Source organism: Siniperca chuatsi, linkage group LG22 (assembly GCF_020085105.1).
Source record: "Siniperca chuatsi isolate FFG_IHB_CAS linkage group LG22, ASM2008510v1, whole genome shotgun sequence".
Taxonomy (NCBI): domain Eukaryota; kingdom Metazoa; phylum Chordata; class Actinopteri; order Centrarchiformes; family Sinipercidae; genus Siniperca; species Siniperca chuatsi.
In genome coordinates, this window is record NC_058063.1 from 3,204,833 (window position 1) to 3,222,689 (window position 17,857).

A 17,857-nucleotide genomic window follows, 5' to 3' on the forward strand; every position below is an offset into this window, starting at 1 on the left:
CGCTGGGAACAGTGGAAAGCCATCTTACACATGCTCTGTTGCAACAGAGAAGTAACATGATAAAACATCCAATCCATATATTTACAAAAAAGCTGTCCCCAATATTGAAAGTGAAAACACAAGATTAGAACCTGCTGTCACTCTCTAACTGATTCACTCATCTTAATACAGGGTGTCATGTTAAATAATAACTCATAATAACTCATAATATAAATAAGTTATAAAACAATAATGTTTGTAAACACTAATAAAACTGATCAAAACAACATAGTAAATTAATCAAATTTCAAAAGATATTACTTTATAAACATCTTAGAATTGTATAATATTGTATAATACTTATAAAACTACTACTAGATTACTTGAAGATGGTGATGATGAACTTGCAGCTGATCATACAGTACATACCAGTATTACATACCAATATTCAACCATTCTGAAATACTGCTTAAAAAAATTATTTGTCAACAGCTGCTTTCCCTGTTTTCTTTCTCACTCTTTCTTTCCTGATTCTACTTCTGAAAGTTCACCTGAAATTCTCAGCACAGTTACCCAACTGATGGTGGTTTTTTTAACAGGAACAGCTGAAGAGAGACAGGAAATGTGAGAGACACAGATATCATCTCAAAAATCTGTTATGGAACTATGCTGCCATCTATTGGACTACCTTGGAATTTGTATGTGTGACAAATAATCTCAAATCAAGGTCTACTTTCTAGCTTTTGTTTAGCTTTCAACCCAACCCTATCACCCAAAACATTGATATTGGACGATTATGCAAAACCATCTGCACAATTAAGATATGGTAAAGTTAGGCAACTGAAGCCGGTCCTGGTTCCTGGAGGTCTCCAGGGCATGGAGAGCCTGCTTCCCCAGGTCTGAGAGCCTGTTCTAGGGCATGGAGAGCCAGCTGGAGTTCTCCCAGGGTTAGGGGGTCTGTCCTGGTGCATGTAGAGGCTGCTGGAGGTCTCCCCAGCCGGCTTCACATGCTCTAAAAGCTGGCATTTTACGCCAAAGTTAGGGCGACCACCCTGACCACATCCTTACCACCTACCTGGCAAAATAAAAGGCACACTGCTTCCTCCATTGGCATTAGACCTATATCTTGAGTTGCAGAATTGTACAACGTGAACATAATTACTAGGGATGCTGCTGGGCTGTTTTCACTGTGAAAACAGCCCAGCAGTGAATGGAACTGGCTCAGATATTGTCACATGACCTACATACTGTAAGCCGGTGTAGTCCCTCATTCGTCAAGGAGTGTTCCATTGTAGAAAAGGTTTCAGTCGTAGTCATCTGGACACTGTTTTCAGAATCAAGATATTTCGGCTCCCATCCGGAAGTCATTCTCAATTGTGAAAATGGTCTCTGTATGCTAATCTGTGTTGCTTAGGCCCTGCCCTCAGGGAGGAGTCTTCCTGAGTGTCTGCTGTTTACCCTGCCTAGTTTCAACTGAAATGGATCTTCTTTTGTTTCCATGATGGCCCAGTAATCAGGCCTATTGCTTTCTGGCTGCACCTCCCTCATCACTCTTAAGTACCTGATACTACATACTGTAAGTGTTGAACTTCAGTCACATGATGGTTGTATATGTGGGGAGATGGTAAACCTGTGTTTCTGTTCAAAGATGGTCTCTGGTGTCAGGTGTGAATGTCCTCCTTGATCTTTCTCTGGTTGTCCACTGACTCCTGGTCGATGACCTTTGACCTCTTCCCAGTGGATGCTGTGAGGGGATTTGGTCTGGTTTTCACAGACTACTTGTTATCACAACTGATAGCAAGTTCTAGTCTCTGATGCAGTTGAAAGCTCAGAAAGTTGAGATTATTTTGTCACAGACATACTAAAGAGTATAAAGTGTATAAGGCCTGCTCTTAAATGTGGAGATGGTGCCTGTAACCAGTGAGTCCTCCATGCACGCCAAAGTTAGTCACAGAGTTCCACAAGGTTCTGTGCTTGGACCGATTCCTCTAGGCAATATTATTTGGAAACACTCCATAAACTTTCATTGCTATACAGATGATATCCAATTATAGCTATAACTAAACTTCAAGCATGCCTTAAGGACATAAAGACCTGAATGACACCTCCGAGACACATTATCTAAAGATATAGTTGCTCTAGATGGCATTGCCCTGGCCACCAGCAGTACCATAAGGAACCTCAAAGTTATCTTTGATCAGGATTTATCCTGACTAACTCCCACATGAAACAAACTTCAAGGACTGCCTTTTTTCACCTACGTAACATTGCAAAAATCAGGCACATCCTGTCTCAAAATAATGCAGAAAAATTAGTGCATGCATTTGTTACTTCTAGGCTGGACTACTGCAATTCCTTATTATTCGGCTGCCCGAATAAGTCCCTTAAGACTCTCCAGTTGACCTAGAATGCTGCGGCACGTGTACTGACAAGACTAGGAAAAGAGATCATATCTCTCCAATATTAGCTTCTCTGCACTGGCTCCCTGTATAATCCAGAATAGAATTTAGCTCTTAATGGTCAGGCACCATCGTATCTTAAAGAGCTCAAAATACCTTATTATCCCATTAGAACACTGCGCTCCCAGAATGTAGGGTTACTTATGGTTCTAATGTCATATACCAGAACAAGGTCGAGGGTGTGGTTAAAACAGTGAGTGGCTTCATGTACACTCTGACAATCTAATAATGAGATAAACGCAGTACTAAGGCTATCATTTTCAACATCCACATGAATATTGAAATCACCTACAATAATTACTTTATCTGTTTTAAGGACTAAACTTGATACAAACTAGAACAAGAACCAGGATCACAACAACAAATAGAATTGGCTGTCGTGTTTTCCAGCTTGGGTGTGAAAGACTAAGAACAAGGCTTTCGAATGAGTTATAATTTAGCTTAGGTTTAGGGTTGATTAATAGGCTTGAGTCAAAGATGGCTGCAACTCCACCTCCTCGGCCGCTGCCTCGAGGAATATGAGTATTAATATGACTCGGCGGTAGTGGATTCATTTAGGCTAACATATTTTTCATGACCCAGCCAGGTTTCAGTAAGACAGAATAAGTCAATATGATACTCTGATATTAAATCATTCACTAGTACAGCTTTAGATGACAGAGATCTGATGTTTAAGAGTCCACATTAAATTCTCCTATTTTGTTGTGCTATTTCAACATTTTTGTTTAGGTTTTTATGTATAACTCCTCTTCTGTTAACTTTTGATTTTATTAATTTAAGTGGTAGTGGAAAACATGACAGCCAATTCTATTTGTTATAGTGTACCGCACTCCTGGTCCATATTCTGAATTTTTAGCTGAATTTTATCAAGTTTAGTCCTTAAAACAGATAAAGTAATTATTGTAGGTGATTTCAATATTCATGTGCACGTTGAAAATGATAGCCTTAGTACTGCGTTTATCTCATTATTAGATTGGCTTTTGTCAGAGTGTACATGAAGCCACTCACTGTTTTAACCACACACTCGAACATGTTTCGGTATATGGCATTGAAAAGTCTTTCCACAGAATCCTTCTTTATTGGACCAATTACTTAATAACTTTTGAACTGCTATTGCTGGACTACACGCCATTAGGAAAAAAATCTTACTCTAGGTATCTATCTAATATTGCTGTAGCTAAATTTAAGGAAGCAGTTCCATCTGCATTTAATTCAATGTTATGTCTCAATATAACAGAGGACTCCTATGCAAATCGCAGCCCCTAACAAATTCACCATCTAGTTGATAGCGCTGCAGGCTCACTGGGAACGACACTCGATTCTATCGCTCCTCTAAATAAGAAGATAACAAATCAAAGAAGGTTAGCTCCATGGTATAACCATAGTATAACCCCAAACCCGCAAATTAAAGCAAACAACACGAAAACTTGAAAGGAAATGGCAACCTGGAAGAATCTCATTTAGTCTGGCAAGATAGTCTTAAAACATATAGGAAGGCCCTCCATAATGTCAGAGCAGCTTACTACTCATCATTAATAGAGGAAAATAAAAACAACCCCAGGTTTCTTTTCAGCACTGTAGCCAGGCTGACAGAGAATCACAGCTCTATTGAGCCATGTATTCCTATAGCCCTCAGTAGTAGCGACTTCATGAGCTTCTTTAATGATAAAATTTTAACTATTTTTATTTAACTAACTTTGCTCCTGTCAACCTTCTTCTGCAGTATTCGATGATTAATTCATCTAAGCCATCAACCTGTCTCTTAGACCCCATTCCAACTAGGCTGCTTAAAGATGTTTTACCCTTAGTTAGCACCTCTTTACTGGTTATGATTAATCTGTCTTTATTAACAGGCTATGTACCACAGTCCTTTAAAGTAGCTGTAATTTAACCACTTCTTAAAAAGCCCATTCTTGATCCAGGATTTTAGCCAACTATAGACCTATATCTAACCTTTCTAAATAACCATAGTTTATTAGTGGATTTTCAGTCAGGATTTAGAGTGCATCATAGCACAGAGACAGCACTGGTGAAAATTACAAATGACCTTTTAATTGCATCAGACAATGGACTTGTCTCTGTACTTGTCTTGTTAGATCTTCAGATCTTAAACCATCACATCCTATTACAGAGACTGGAACATGTAATTGGCATAAAAGGAACCGCACTAAGCTGGTTTAAATCCTATCTATCAGGTTCTGTGCTTGGACCGATTCTATTCACCTTATATATGCTTCCTCTAGGCAATATTATTAGGAAACACTCCATAAACTTTCATTGCTATGCAGATGATACCCAATTATATCTATTGATCAAGCCAGATGAAACTAACCAGTTAACTAAACTTCAAGCATGCCTGAAGGACATAAAGACCTGGATGACCTGCAACTTTCTGATGTTAAACTCTGACAAAACTGAAGTTATTGTACTTGGTCCCAAACACCTCCGAGACACATTATCTAAAGATATAGTTACTCTAGATGGCATTGTCCTGGCCTCCAGCAGCACTGTAACAAACCTCGGAGTTACCTTTGATCAGGATTTATCCTTTAACTCCCACATAAAACAAACTTCAAGGACTGCCTTTTTCACCTAGGTAATGTCTCAAAATGATGCTGAAAAATTAGTGCATTTGTTACTTCTAGGTTGGACTACTGCAATTCCTTATTATCAGGCAGCCCGAATAAGTCCCTTAAGACTCTCCAGTTGATCCAGAATGCTGCAGCACGTGTACTGACAAGAACTAGGAAAAGTTCATAGTTCTACAATATTAGCTTCTCTGCACTGGCTCCCTGAAAAAATCCAGAATAGAATTTAAAATCCTTCTCCTCACCTACAAAGCTCTTAATGGTCTGGCACCATCGTATCTTAAAGATCTCATAATACCTTATTATCCGACTAGATCCGACCTGTGGAATCAATGCAATGAAAAGATCCCAGTTTGGGTTTGGGAGGCAGACACCATCCCCACATTTAAGAGTAGGCTTAAGACTTTCCTCTTTGATAAAGCTTATAGTTAGGGCTGGCTTGGGTGAGTCCTGAGCCATCCCTTAGTTATGCTGCTATAGGCCTAGACTGCCGGGAGACTTCCCATAATGCACCTCTTTCCTCTCTCCTTCTCTCCCTCTCCATCTGTATGCATTTTTATCCCATTACTGCATGTTACTAACTCGACATCTTCCCTCTCCCGTAGTTTTGTGCTTTCTCGTTTCTCTTCTTTCTCCTTCTGTCGCTTTCAGCAGGTATTTCTGCCTCCGAGGCTGCAGAGACTGGATCTGTGGTTGTGGGCCACATGCTGTCCCCGTGTTCTTGCTGGAAAAACTGCTACTACAGTTGTTGTTATTGGCTCTGTTACTAATACTGACATTATTTTTCCTATAGCTGTCATTCCTATTATTATTAATTTATTAATATTAACACTACAATTACTATTCTACTATTTAAAATAAAAATTTAAATTCTAGGTGGTATTTGCATTGTGCCTCCCTCTCCCCCACCCTCCCTCCCCCAAAACCTCTCTCTCTCTCTCTCTCTCTCTCTCTCTCTCTCTCTCTCTCTCTCTCTCTTTCTCTTTCTAAACCTAACATGGCAGCGGCAGATGGCTGCCAACCATTAAGTTTGGTTCTGTCCAAGCTTTCTGCCTCTTAAAGGAAGTTTTTCTTGCCACTGTCGCCAAATGCTTGCTCATGGTGGGATTTGTTGGGTCTCTGTAAATAATATTATAAGGAGTACGGTCTAGACCTGCTCTATAGGAAAAGTGCATTGAGATAACTTCTGTTATGAATTGGCGCTATATGAATAAAATTGAATTGAATTGAATTGAAGTGCAGAAGTTAAGAGTGTCTCACCGGTACAACACTCTCTTGAGGATCTTCGCTCCATTTCACTCACAATGTCGCTTAAAATTCTTGATATCAGTGTTTGACCTTTTAAGAGAGTGAAATGCCCTGGCGCAAGCACATACACTTCTGCCTAAACAATGTTGTTGGACCTGATGAAGCAGCTGTGTGTACTGAAGTAACAACAGCAGCTGTCAGTCTCACGCAGTCCTGGCTTCGTTATCCCGTCCTGAACTCCATCATATCACCGGGAATATAATCCTCCTGTCTAAATTGAGCACCGAACACGACCATGATTTTCATTACAGATGCAGCAGTGAAGTCCCGTCTCTTCACCTGCAACACGCACCAGAGCTAGCTCGCTAGCAAGCCTTTTCTGTTAGGAAACGGTGGACTCTGTGTCCTGACAGGCTGAGTTTGTGCAATCTGCACAAACACAATAATTTGCCATGATGTAAAATGGTGAAGTGTAATGTAAAACTACCGAAAAAATACCAACTCACTAAATTACAGCCATTCAGACTCACTACCACCTACTACCGTACATTGTAAAGTTCCAGTAGTGCGAGTCAGCTCTGGATAATCATCTAGCCCAGCTGGCACATTTTGTTTTGTTGTGTGACTGGAATGTGTCTTATTTTCTTTCTTAGTAGGCTGCAATGCATCAAGCCGCATAACTAAGCCTAAGGCTTCCGCTGTTGCCCACTCAGCACATTTTCTTGAGAAATGTCCACAATCTCAAATTCTGTTAATACTTCTGCGTCCTTGTATTTAGCCAGAATGTCAACTGCAGCTACAGGCTTCAACTTGTGGTTAGAGTAGGACTTCAGCACTCGATTAGAGCACTTAAGCTCACCATCGTGCGGGAGTGCCTGATAACTACTTAAAGTCAATGTGTTACATTTTGCACCAGTATCAATTCTGAATGGCACCTTCTGAGACAAAATTTCAATGTCTGCTGTCCATTTATCATCACTGTGGTCATCTGTTTGTGTGACATTTATGCTCAGCATCTCCTCATCTTCTGATTGCAGCTGCACACTGACTGCGTTTACTGATCTTTTGTGGCATACTGCCACCCAGTGGTTTGGTTTATGACAGTATGAGCATACAGAGCCTTTTGCTGGACATTTTCCTTGATTCCACTTATGTTGTGGGTCCTTGCCGCAACTTGGGCAGTTTTTTGGTCGGTTTACATGCATTTCTTTCTGCACAGATTTTGTTAGATTTTTTTGATGGTTTTCTTGTTTGCAGTTTGGTATTTTTCTTTCACCTTTACTGCTTGCACTTGAGATTCTTCTTCTCTGACTATTTTAATTTGCTTCTGTGACAGTTCAAACTGCTGAGCAATTTCAATTGCTTTAGGTAATGTAAAATCTTCCCCTTTGTCTAACAGTCTCTCTTGGACGCGCTTTTCTCTGACACCCACTATTATTGCATCGATCAACATATCATCTAGATCGCCATACTCACAGGAGTCTCAAGTCTTTCACAAAGTGATCAAAACCTGCCGTGACTCCTTGTTTTCTTTGTTTAAAGCGGTGTCTGGCTATTCTCTTGTTTTTCCTTGGTCTTATATAGTTGGCAAACTTGTCCAAGACTTTAGACGGGTCATCTTTCTCACCTTTGCCCCATTGCAGCATCTTATATATCTCTCTGCCCTGCTCACCAATCCATGTGCCCAGCCAGCCTGCACGCTGTTTTGCCGTTTGCTCCGATAGTGGGCCATCAAAAACGAATGTGACGTGGCTCCGAAATCTTTCGAACTCTTGGTACAGATCTGGAGCATCCCAGTTGCTCTTAGGGTGATCAAACTGTGATGATGCCATACTTTGCTCATTATCTGTTCCCGACAGACTTCTGACACCATGTAAAGTAATGCGACTGACACAGGGCTTCAGTAACGAGCCATACTCAGTCTACTAGGAACTGCAGTGCATAGACAAAGTAGGAGGAGTCATAGCATCGACTACGGAGGCCAGAGTGACACTTAAAGAAACATTGTCAAAATAACAATACATTACGGACCGCATTTTAACTCGGTCTTGTCTCTGTCTCAGACAAAGCAGACATTGGATTTTATTTCAAGACTGGTCAAGACAACAACTGCAGGGATATCACTAAATTGCCTGCGCATTGTCTGATTTATTTGTTAACATCATACTGTGATTGGATGTGAAACTTGCTGCTTCCTTCTTGCTTGCTCCCTGCTTCAAATGCAACCAATAACTTAACTCATTTCTAATTTGAAATTGTTTGTTACTGTTAATGGCTGTCACCCCTACCCACACCCCTTCACAGACAATCCAAGAAAGTGAATGTAGGAGATAGGAGAAGAAGCTGTGGCTGTCTGGGAGGTTAGAAACTTAGAAAAGAAGTATAAAGAAAGGTGAACTAAATCCTGGATTCCACCGGGCACAGCTGTGCGTGTCCCAGAAGCATTCCAGAAGCAGCTCTCCGCTCTGCTTCGCAGTGAATACGCGGCAAGTCTATTTTTGACAGAAGCCGCGTTAAGCTGCACAGAGCAGATCGAACCGGGCAGGAAGAAGTTCTTTGGATGTATAAAGCCTCTTAAAGCCCACCGGGTTGCCAACTTGAGCTAGTTCTAAGCTGCTTGATATGGACATGCTACACATCGTTAGATTGGTTAGATTCTCCACAATTCAATCGTTTGGTTCATTTTACAGAAACCATGAACAGTATAATTCATTTAGATTTACCGGCATGGTAAACAAGAGAGACGAAAAAGTCTCATGGCAACTCCCTACCTTGGAAGCAGTCGTAAAGTCCGAATATGTGTCCATTCCTCGATTATTTATATTCCTTTAGTCTGTAAGGGTCCACCGATCAATAGAATCAAAACGGTTTTTCATAAAAAAGAATCTATGTCTACAGTAACCTTCAGCTTTCATCCTTTCTAAGGTAGGCTACCTCTCTCTCTCTCTCTCTCTCTCTCTCTCTCTCTCTCTCTCTCCGCATCTGAGCTAGATAAAATGAATGATTCGTAATTGATATGTTATTCGATAGCCTAATTTTTATACAAGTAATATTCATACTGGTTTAAATAAACAGTTTGATAATATTTCCCATCTTTGCTGAGCAAGAGCTTTGTGCGAAAGGAATTGAAGGCCTGTCCCAAATATAGGCAGGTTGAGTTCAGTGATTGAAGCAAATAAAAGCCCTGGCTATTAATTAAAGTTTTACGGTATGTAAATACTGTATGTTTCAGGGCGCTAGTTCCAGTTGCTTGCCAGCTATTTGTCACCTAGCTAGATGCGCAAGCTACCTAATTTAGTCAACATATATTGAGGGACGTAAAGCTAACTAATGCACTGTTAACATATGGTTGTCTTGGTCTTGACTTGGTCTCGCCCTGCCTTGGTCTTGACTTGATCTTGATACGCTCTGGTCTTGGTGATGACTTGGTCTCAACCCCTCAAAGTTTTGGTCTTGATACACTCTGGTCTTGGTCATGACTTGGTCTCGGTTTCGGTGGTCTTGACTACAAAACTGGTTCATAGTCCCCAGATGGTGAATCCTAAAGCCTTTGGTGAGCTCCTGCCTTTTCCTGCAATGCCACCATCAGCATTTCCAGAGGTGTACAAGAAATACCAGAATCTTATGGATGCATTGTCATGAATTTTAGCCAGCACGGTCTTACTACCAAGAAGATGAACCTCTTCCATTTTGAACACTCCATGAGTGTTTCTCTTTGCTGTTTAATTATCTAGGGAAATTAACTCCCTGGATTAAATCTGAGATTTTGATGATGTATTTTTAATTATTATTTTGTGGGTTATTGTCACAGTCTGTCATGTTCTCTCCAGCCACTCTCCTTCACTCTGCACTCCCTCACCTGAGTACTAATGCAAATCACCTGTTACCTATCTCACACCTGCACGTAATCAGCCACTCTACTCCCCTATATAACCTAGCTCCTCACCACAGTCTGTGTCTGGTCTTGTTTATGATGAAGGATAGAACGCTAGTTCCCCTGAATCAGTAAACACCTTGGACTCCCTTTTCCTGAGTAAACTACTACCAGCCTCCTGTACCCAGTACCTCTTCTCCGGCTACTTCGTGCTCCTGTTCTCCGTGTTTGACACTCCAGCTCCAGTCCCCGTGTTTCTCCAGTCCTCCGTAAGTCTACCAGCCACCAGTACCCAGTACCACTTCACCGGCTCCTTCGTACTCCTGTTCTCCGTGAGTGGCTCCAGTCCCCGTGTGTCTCCAGTCTTCCATGTGAGTCGCTCCAGTCTCCTGGCCCGTGTGGTCCGACTCCTCTGTGTTCCGCCACTCGACTCCAGAACTCTGCACCTCCATTCTAAGGACAGTATACTTCCTGCCACTCACTATCTAAGTACTTGTGTTCAATAAATTATATCATACACTGCCTTGTGTCTCCGGCCAGTTCTGTCCGTAACAGTTATATTTTCCATCTTATGTTATGCATTCCTCATTTGTACTTTACAATAATTATGGCATTCTATCATTCTGTCTATTTTTATGTTTAGGTGCTTTACATGTACTCTATTCTCATGTATCACGCATGTATTTTCTCTGTTGTAAAGCACTTTGAACTGCATTTCTTGTATGAAAGGTGCTATAGAAATAAAGTTTATTATTAGTGCCACCCTAAGGACACAGCACACAAAATATCTAACAATCCAACCTGCAGATTGTTGAGAAAGTTGCTGTGCACATTCATGCTCTCCAGAGAATTGAACCTTTGGATTTTTAACAACCCCATGCAAACTTGGATCTAAGACTAGCAAAACCTTGGTATGTTGCTCATTTAATCCAATTCTTTTATATTGTGGGCTGTGAACTTTTCAGCTTCTACAGGCTTTTATTTATTTGCACTCTGGAATTAATTTCAAAGTCTCAAATGAGTACTCCAACCTGGTTACTATGGAGCCGTGTTTCTTCTGAGTCCTGGCTGCTGCTGAAATGGACCTGGATCTGGTAGCACCTGCATGTATCAATGACAGACTGTACACTGTTGGTACCAGCCTCCATCTGGGATAGTCTCCTTGCCAGACATACTCCCACTGTCTCCTCCCAGCACAGGAGCCATGGTTCTGAACTTGAACTGGAAGCACAACACGACCATTACGGATGGTATTCATTGATCCATGTATCAGTGAATACCATACCAACATATAAAACAAAAGTGGCCAAATGTACATAAACATTTGGACACATTTGTTTTAAAAGTAAAAGTACTCATTTAGCAGAAAACAGACAAGCAAATTTCTTTGGGCAAGTTGTTCCAGAGCCTCTGGGCCCTGATGGCAAAAGCTCTGTCCCCCTTTGTTTTCAGCCTGGACTCAGGAAGAGACAGAAGACCCCTGCCTGAAGATCTCAAACTACGTGACGGTTCATAAGGGATTGAAAGGTCTAAAATATAATCTGGAGCTAGGCCATGAAGAGCCTTAAAAGTAATCAATAAGAAATAAAATCAATCCTAAAACAAACAGGGAGCCAATGTAAAGAGGCTAAATCAGGTGTGATGTGATCGTACCTCAGTATTTGTTTAGTGATGTGTTGGGGCCCAATAACAAGGATTTCAGTTTTATTTGAGTTGACCTGAAGAAAATGTATCGACATCCAATTTTTTATGTCAGACAGGAAGTCCTGCAGAGAACTCAGCATACTAAGGTCATTGGGCTTGACAGGGAGGTACAACTGTGTGTCCGCATCCGCATAGCAATGAAAAGAAATACCATGTCTGCGGATGACATTACCCAAGGGGAGCATATATAAGGAGAATAGTATTGGTCCCAGAACTGAACCTTGAGGCACACCATAGTTGATATGGGAAAACAATGACATGAAGTTATTAATGGCGACACAGAATTTCCTGTTGGACAAATAAGATGAGAACTAGTCTAGTGCAGTGCCAGAAAGGCTGAGCAGCGGTGCCGTATCCAGTTCTGATTATACATCCGTGGTCAGTATCCGATCTGTTAATTGGATCATCATCCGCATAACAATAAAAGTTTATGGAGTGTTTCCTAATAATATTCCCTAAAGGAAGCATATATAAGGTGAATAGAATCGGTCCAAGCACAGAACCTTGTGGAACTCCATGACTAACTTGCACAGAGGACCCGTTAACATGTACAAACTGAGATTGATCTGATACATTTAAACCAGCTTAGTATGGTTCCTTTAATGCCAATTGAATGTCCCAGTCTTTGTAATAGGATGTGATGGTCAATGGTGTCAAATGCAGCACTAAGATCTAACAAGACAAGTACAGAGACAAGCCCATTGTCTGATGCAATTAAAAGGTCATTTGTCATTTTCAACAGTGCTGTCTCTGTGCTATGATGCACTCTAAATCCTGACTGAAAATCCTCGAATAAACTATTGTTATTTAGAAAGTCACTGCTTTCTCAAGGATCTTAGAGAGAAAGGAAAGGTTAGATATGTCTATAGTTGGCTAAAACCCCTGGATTAAGAGTGGATTTTTTAAGAAGAGGTTTAATTATAGCTATTTTAAAAGCCTGGGACATCGTCTGTTAATAAAGACAGATTGATCATATCCAGTAAAGAAGTGCTAACTAAGGGTAAAACTAAGGGTAAACTGAATTAATCGTTGAAGTTAGTTGAAGAAGGTTGATAGGAGCAAAGCAGTCAAAATTGATATCAGGTTTTACATTTGTTTCTAAGGTTCCTGTGTTTGAAGATAAATCGGTACCGGTTGAGGGCAGGACGTGAATTTTTCCCCTAATAGTTAAAATTGTATTATTAAAGAAGTCGTTACTACTGAGGGCTATAGGAATACATGGCTCAATAGAGCTGTGACTCTCTGTCAGCCTGGCTACAGTGCTGAAAAGACACCTGGGGTTGTTTTATTTTCCTCTATTAATGTTGAGTAGTAGGCTGCTCTGGCATTACAGAGGGCTTTCCTATATGTTTTAAGACTATCTTGCCAGGCTAAACGAGATTCTTCCAGATTATTGGAATGCCATTTCCTTTCACGTTTTCTCAATGTTTGCTTTCATTTGCGGGTTTGGGGGTTATACCATGGAGCTAACCTTCTTTGTTTTATTAGCTTCTTTTTTATCTTGTCTTTACTGACCTCCAGTGGATTAACTTTTCGCCTCACTGCAGTGAAGTATAGGTGGACTCCAGGACACCTTCACATCACTGTTGGGTGTGGTTACAGGCAGGGATGGAAAGAGTATTAGAATATCATACTCAAGTAAAAGTACTGTTACTTTAACGAAATTTTACTCAAGTAGCCTAGTAAAAGTACTTGTAAAAATGTACTTAGATAAAAGTAAAAAGTAGGTCAGTTAAAATTGTCACAGACACGCCAGGCCTGACACAACCCCGCAAACTCAACGCACCCCATCACCAGAATACTAATCAGAAACACCTGTCACCAAGCACACACCTGGGACTCATCTGCTCCACATCACCTTAGTATAAAAACACCGCAATCACTTCAGTCAGTGTCCGGTCTTGTTTATATTAAGGACAGAACTCCACATCCTATGAACTACGTCTCGGATTCCTACCCAGCGACTACGAGTGTCTTCCTTCCTCCTGTGTCCCCGTGTCCTAACCTCCGTTCCTCTGATCAACTGAGTGTTTTCCACTTCGGATCTCCCCCGTGGCTATTACCAAGGATGGTATCAGTTTCATGGTTTCTTCCTCCTTTAACTATCAGTTAACTTCATGTGATAATAAAATACCTTGGTGTTCATCTTGTTGTCTCCGGCCTGCTCTGTCCGTAACAAAAATGTACACTGAGTAAATATTACTGCCTTACATTTAAAAAGGGGGTTAAGAAAAATGTTATATGATGATATATGATTCTACTGTTAAATTAAAAAACACCTTTAAGCGACAAAATAAATTGCATTAAATGTCTACATAGCCTATACACTAGTGGAATAACATCATGCCACAGAGCCCTGACCCAAACCAACAATAAATTCTTATTCTATAGAGGCACTTTGCAGCCTGTGCATATAACTGATAATCAATTATAAATTTACAATTGCCTTCCTCTGTATAGCCTTACTAGAATTAACCAGAAAAGAGGACAAACTCAGACAATTAAAAAAAAATGACCGACAATAAATAAAAAGTCTATGGACACTGCAGTGGATGCAACGGGCATTATTAGCCTACATAAATCAACAGCCTGACATTAAACAATATAAACACCACAGCAGCTGCAGCCCACAAACACACATTAAAGCAAAGGAGAAACTTTTTACACAATGGTTAGTGCACACGCACAACGCTATGTTGCTAGGCATCACAGCGGTTGCTTAAGCTCTCATCTGTACAGTGAGTTACAACAATCAATGATTTTGTTATTGTAGCTTACTCTGAGCCTACTAACCTATTTAAACATCATTCGGTGAGCCTTGTGCACCGCAAAGTCCTCCACAATCTGCTCTATGTTCAACTTCTCTGCTCATTCATTCTCAGTACATAATATAACCAGTCCACTCAGACTCTCTGTCCCACTATAACCAGTCCACTTAGCCTCACCTATTTTGGGAACCACTGCTTTAAAGCAAAATATAAGTTTTAAAGGTGCTATTGATAACATCCATGATGCACTCCCCCTCTCCCCTTCCATTCCATTCCAGTGGTTGCCAGTTTGTTGCACAACCTGCATATTTCACGATTGAGTGGAGTGACACTCAGACATCAGTCATATCAACTGATGAATCTTTCGTGATAGAGTAATGAATTCATTTTGCAAACTCTATACATTAGCTATAGATTTAGGTTACTTTGTGTGGTGGTGTTTCATGTAACGTTATCTGTGGTAATCAGGATATGGCTAGCTAGCTTTAGGTAACCCTTTTTCAGGTAAAATTACATTTCAATCATCCTTACACTATAAGACATTAGGTAAATATTTACATTTTAATCCAATCAAAGAGTACAGTACATTGTAGGGATGCTATTAAAACCCACAGCACTCCACATTAGACATCTAGGCCTACAGTAAAAGTTAGCGTTAGTGTTAGCGTAGTGTTGACTAACATTAGTCGAGGTGTTTTCTTGCTGAAAACAAATCTCATAGCGGATTATAAAAAACAGCTGAGCGCCACACAGCAACAATGGCTACAGGGAGAAAGGACGACTGTGTGGTCATGTCAGTATTTTCAGATATATATTAACGTGAGTACCGTAGCTGTTGAGCTCAAAGCAGCTGGCTACATGGCTAGCTAGTGTCAAGTACATCAGCGAAGTGTCTCATAATAGGGCTAACGTTAGACTGCTATATGAGATGACACCCTCAATGACACGTTTTGGGTCTAATCAGTATAATGAGCAGATTTCTTCTTCTTTTTCTTCTTCTTCTGTTGCGTTTTATGGTGGTTGGCATCCATAAGTGTGCATTACCGCCCACTGCGGGATTGTAACAGCATCACAGTGTAAACTGTTTACAGTGTCCACCCAAAATGATCCCATGACATAGTGCATTCTATAATGCAGACCCAGTTGTCTGAGTTGGTGTAACTCCTTCCCACAATGTAACATCTAGATCCTCTCCAGATGTGTCCACAACATTCAAGAGCCTTCTTGCAGCGTCCAGCACCATCTTAATCCTTTCCGACTTCCCCTTTATTTCAGCAGGACAATTTACAGCCATGGCAATAAATGCCAGAAATTGTTTCTTGTCCATACCGATTCTCTGATCATCTCCATTCCCTTTCTACTCCTTTTCCTTTTGCACTGCCACCATTTCACCTTTTCTCTCCATTCTCTTAGCAGCTTCAGCGTATGACAATCCCTTTTCTGCTCTGATCTTATTCACTTTTATTTCCTTAATTCTTTTTGGACAGCATACTGATCCCGTATGGTGATTTCCCCTCGCAGTGCAGACACTTTGCTTGCTCTTTCTCCGCTTTGCACTCCTCCACATTACAGTCATCCTTCCCACATCTTCTGCCTCCTCTACTGCAGCAACATGTCCATATTCCTGACAGAAACATCTGAGAGGAGCTCTCTCATATGGCCTCGCCCTGTAACACATATAATCTAGATCCACTCTTTCTCCCCTCCATCGTCCCCTCAAACGTCAAACACACCGAGTTACTGTCCTCCTTCTCCCCTTTTCAGAATTTTGTCAGCCTTCTTGCCTCACACACATCTTCAACCTCCCGAAAGGACTCGGCCTCTACAGTGGCACACCACTTACTACTCCCTTCTTCTTCACTTCTGATCCAAGTGGGAAGCAAGTCACACTGCTGTAATCTCCAAATCCACGAATCTTCAGGGCTCTCTCTCTCTGACGCTTTGATACACAGTCAATGATAACCATCCCACTTCTTGTTATCCTGACCGATCTTACATCTCCCAGTTTTCCTCATACAAACTTTCCAACCTCATGTGGATCCTTGAAAATGCCGTCTGTTTGTGTCACAGCTACCATCCCAACAAGATACGTCTCCTCTTTCCTCATTGTCTGACTAGAATCACTTCAATTGCTCTTATTCCTTTTCTTTATTCTCAAATCCTCTCGAATCCTTGTTTCCAATTTCACGCTCCAATTCCTCCTCTATCTCCCTTTCCCATCGCTCTTTCGGCCGATCCGCTCATCGCCATGAGCAGATTTACAGTAGTTCGGAACTTTACCTTTGACATGACACATTGGTAATATATTAGAATCCAACATCCACTCCGTCCGTAAAGAAGAGTGACCGTCTTTTCATCAGCAGACCAGTCCACAACTGGCCCGGACAGACTAGTGACTGGTCAGTCAAGTTGCCCTGCATAAACTTGTACTGGCCCCAGGCCATCGGTTATGTCGGACCCTGGCCCACTTCTAAATCCCCTCTGATACGCATCTTTGTCACAACGTTACATTGTTTGAGGAACTATAAGGTTAGATAACTGGACCTGAGGTGCTATTCTGACTCTGGATGCAACCGTCACTAATGCTAACGTAGCTCCTCAGGGATTGACGCTGTTATTTTTCTAATATTGGCAATCTAACTGGTGACAACGCTTTAGTTAAGGTTGTAAGGACTATGCCTGTTGGTAGTTGTTGTTTATTTTGTTTAAGTATGCAGAACTGTAATTTTATGGGTTATTGTTGTTTGGATGTTTAGGCTAAGATAGCTAATATGTGCTAACATCAGTGTCCGTTGTTAGCCTTGTTAGAAGTAGGAACCAAACGTCAGACATCTCACACAGTGATAAACAAAACATTAACTTTGGGCCCTTCAAATTTTTTTAATGATTAATTCACAATCATAATATTCTTTGTAGGAAAGTGATTTTATTCCGCACCTATTATAAAGCTCTGTGGATGTATGTTTTTTATTTTATTTTTAGTAAATATTCGTCTACATAAAAATGTTATCAATATAACCTTTAAATAGTGATGTTGCTACTTTTACTTGGTGAAAGGGTTTAGGTACTTTTCACGGACTAGCTATCTAAAAATGTCCTTTATGGTCAGGGTAAATATCTCAATATCTGGTTAGCATATGTCCTGTGCTTTCAGATATGCCTCAGACTGCCATATACCGGCGATGTGTCCCAAAACCCCGTGTTCCTTAAAAATGTTTTATTTTGAAGGTTGTGACC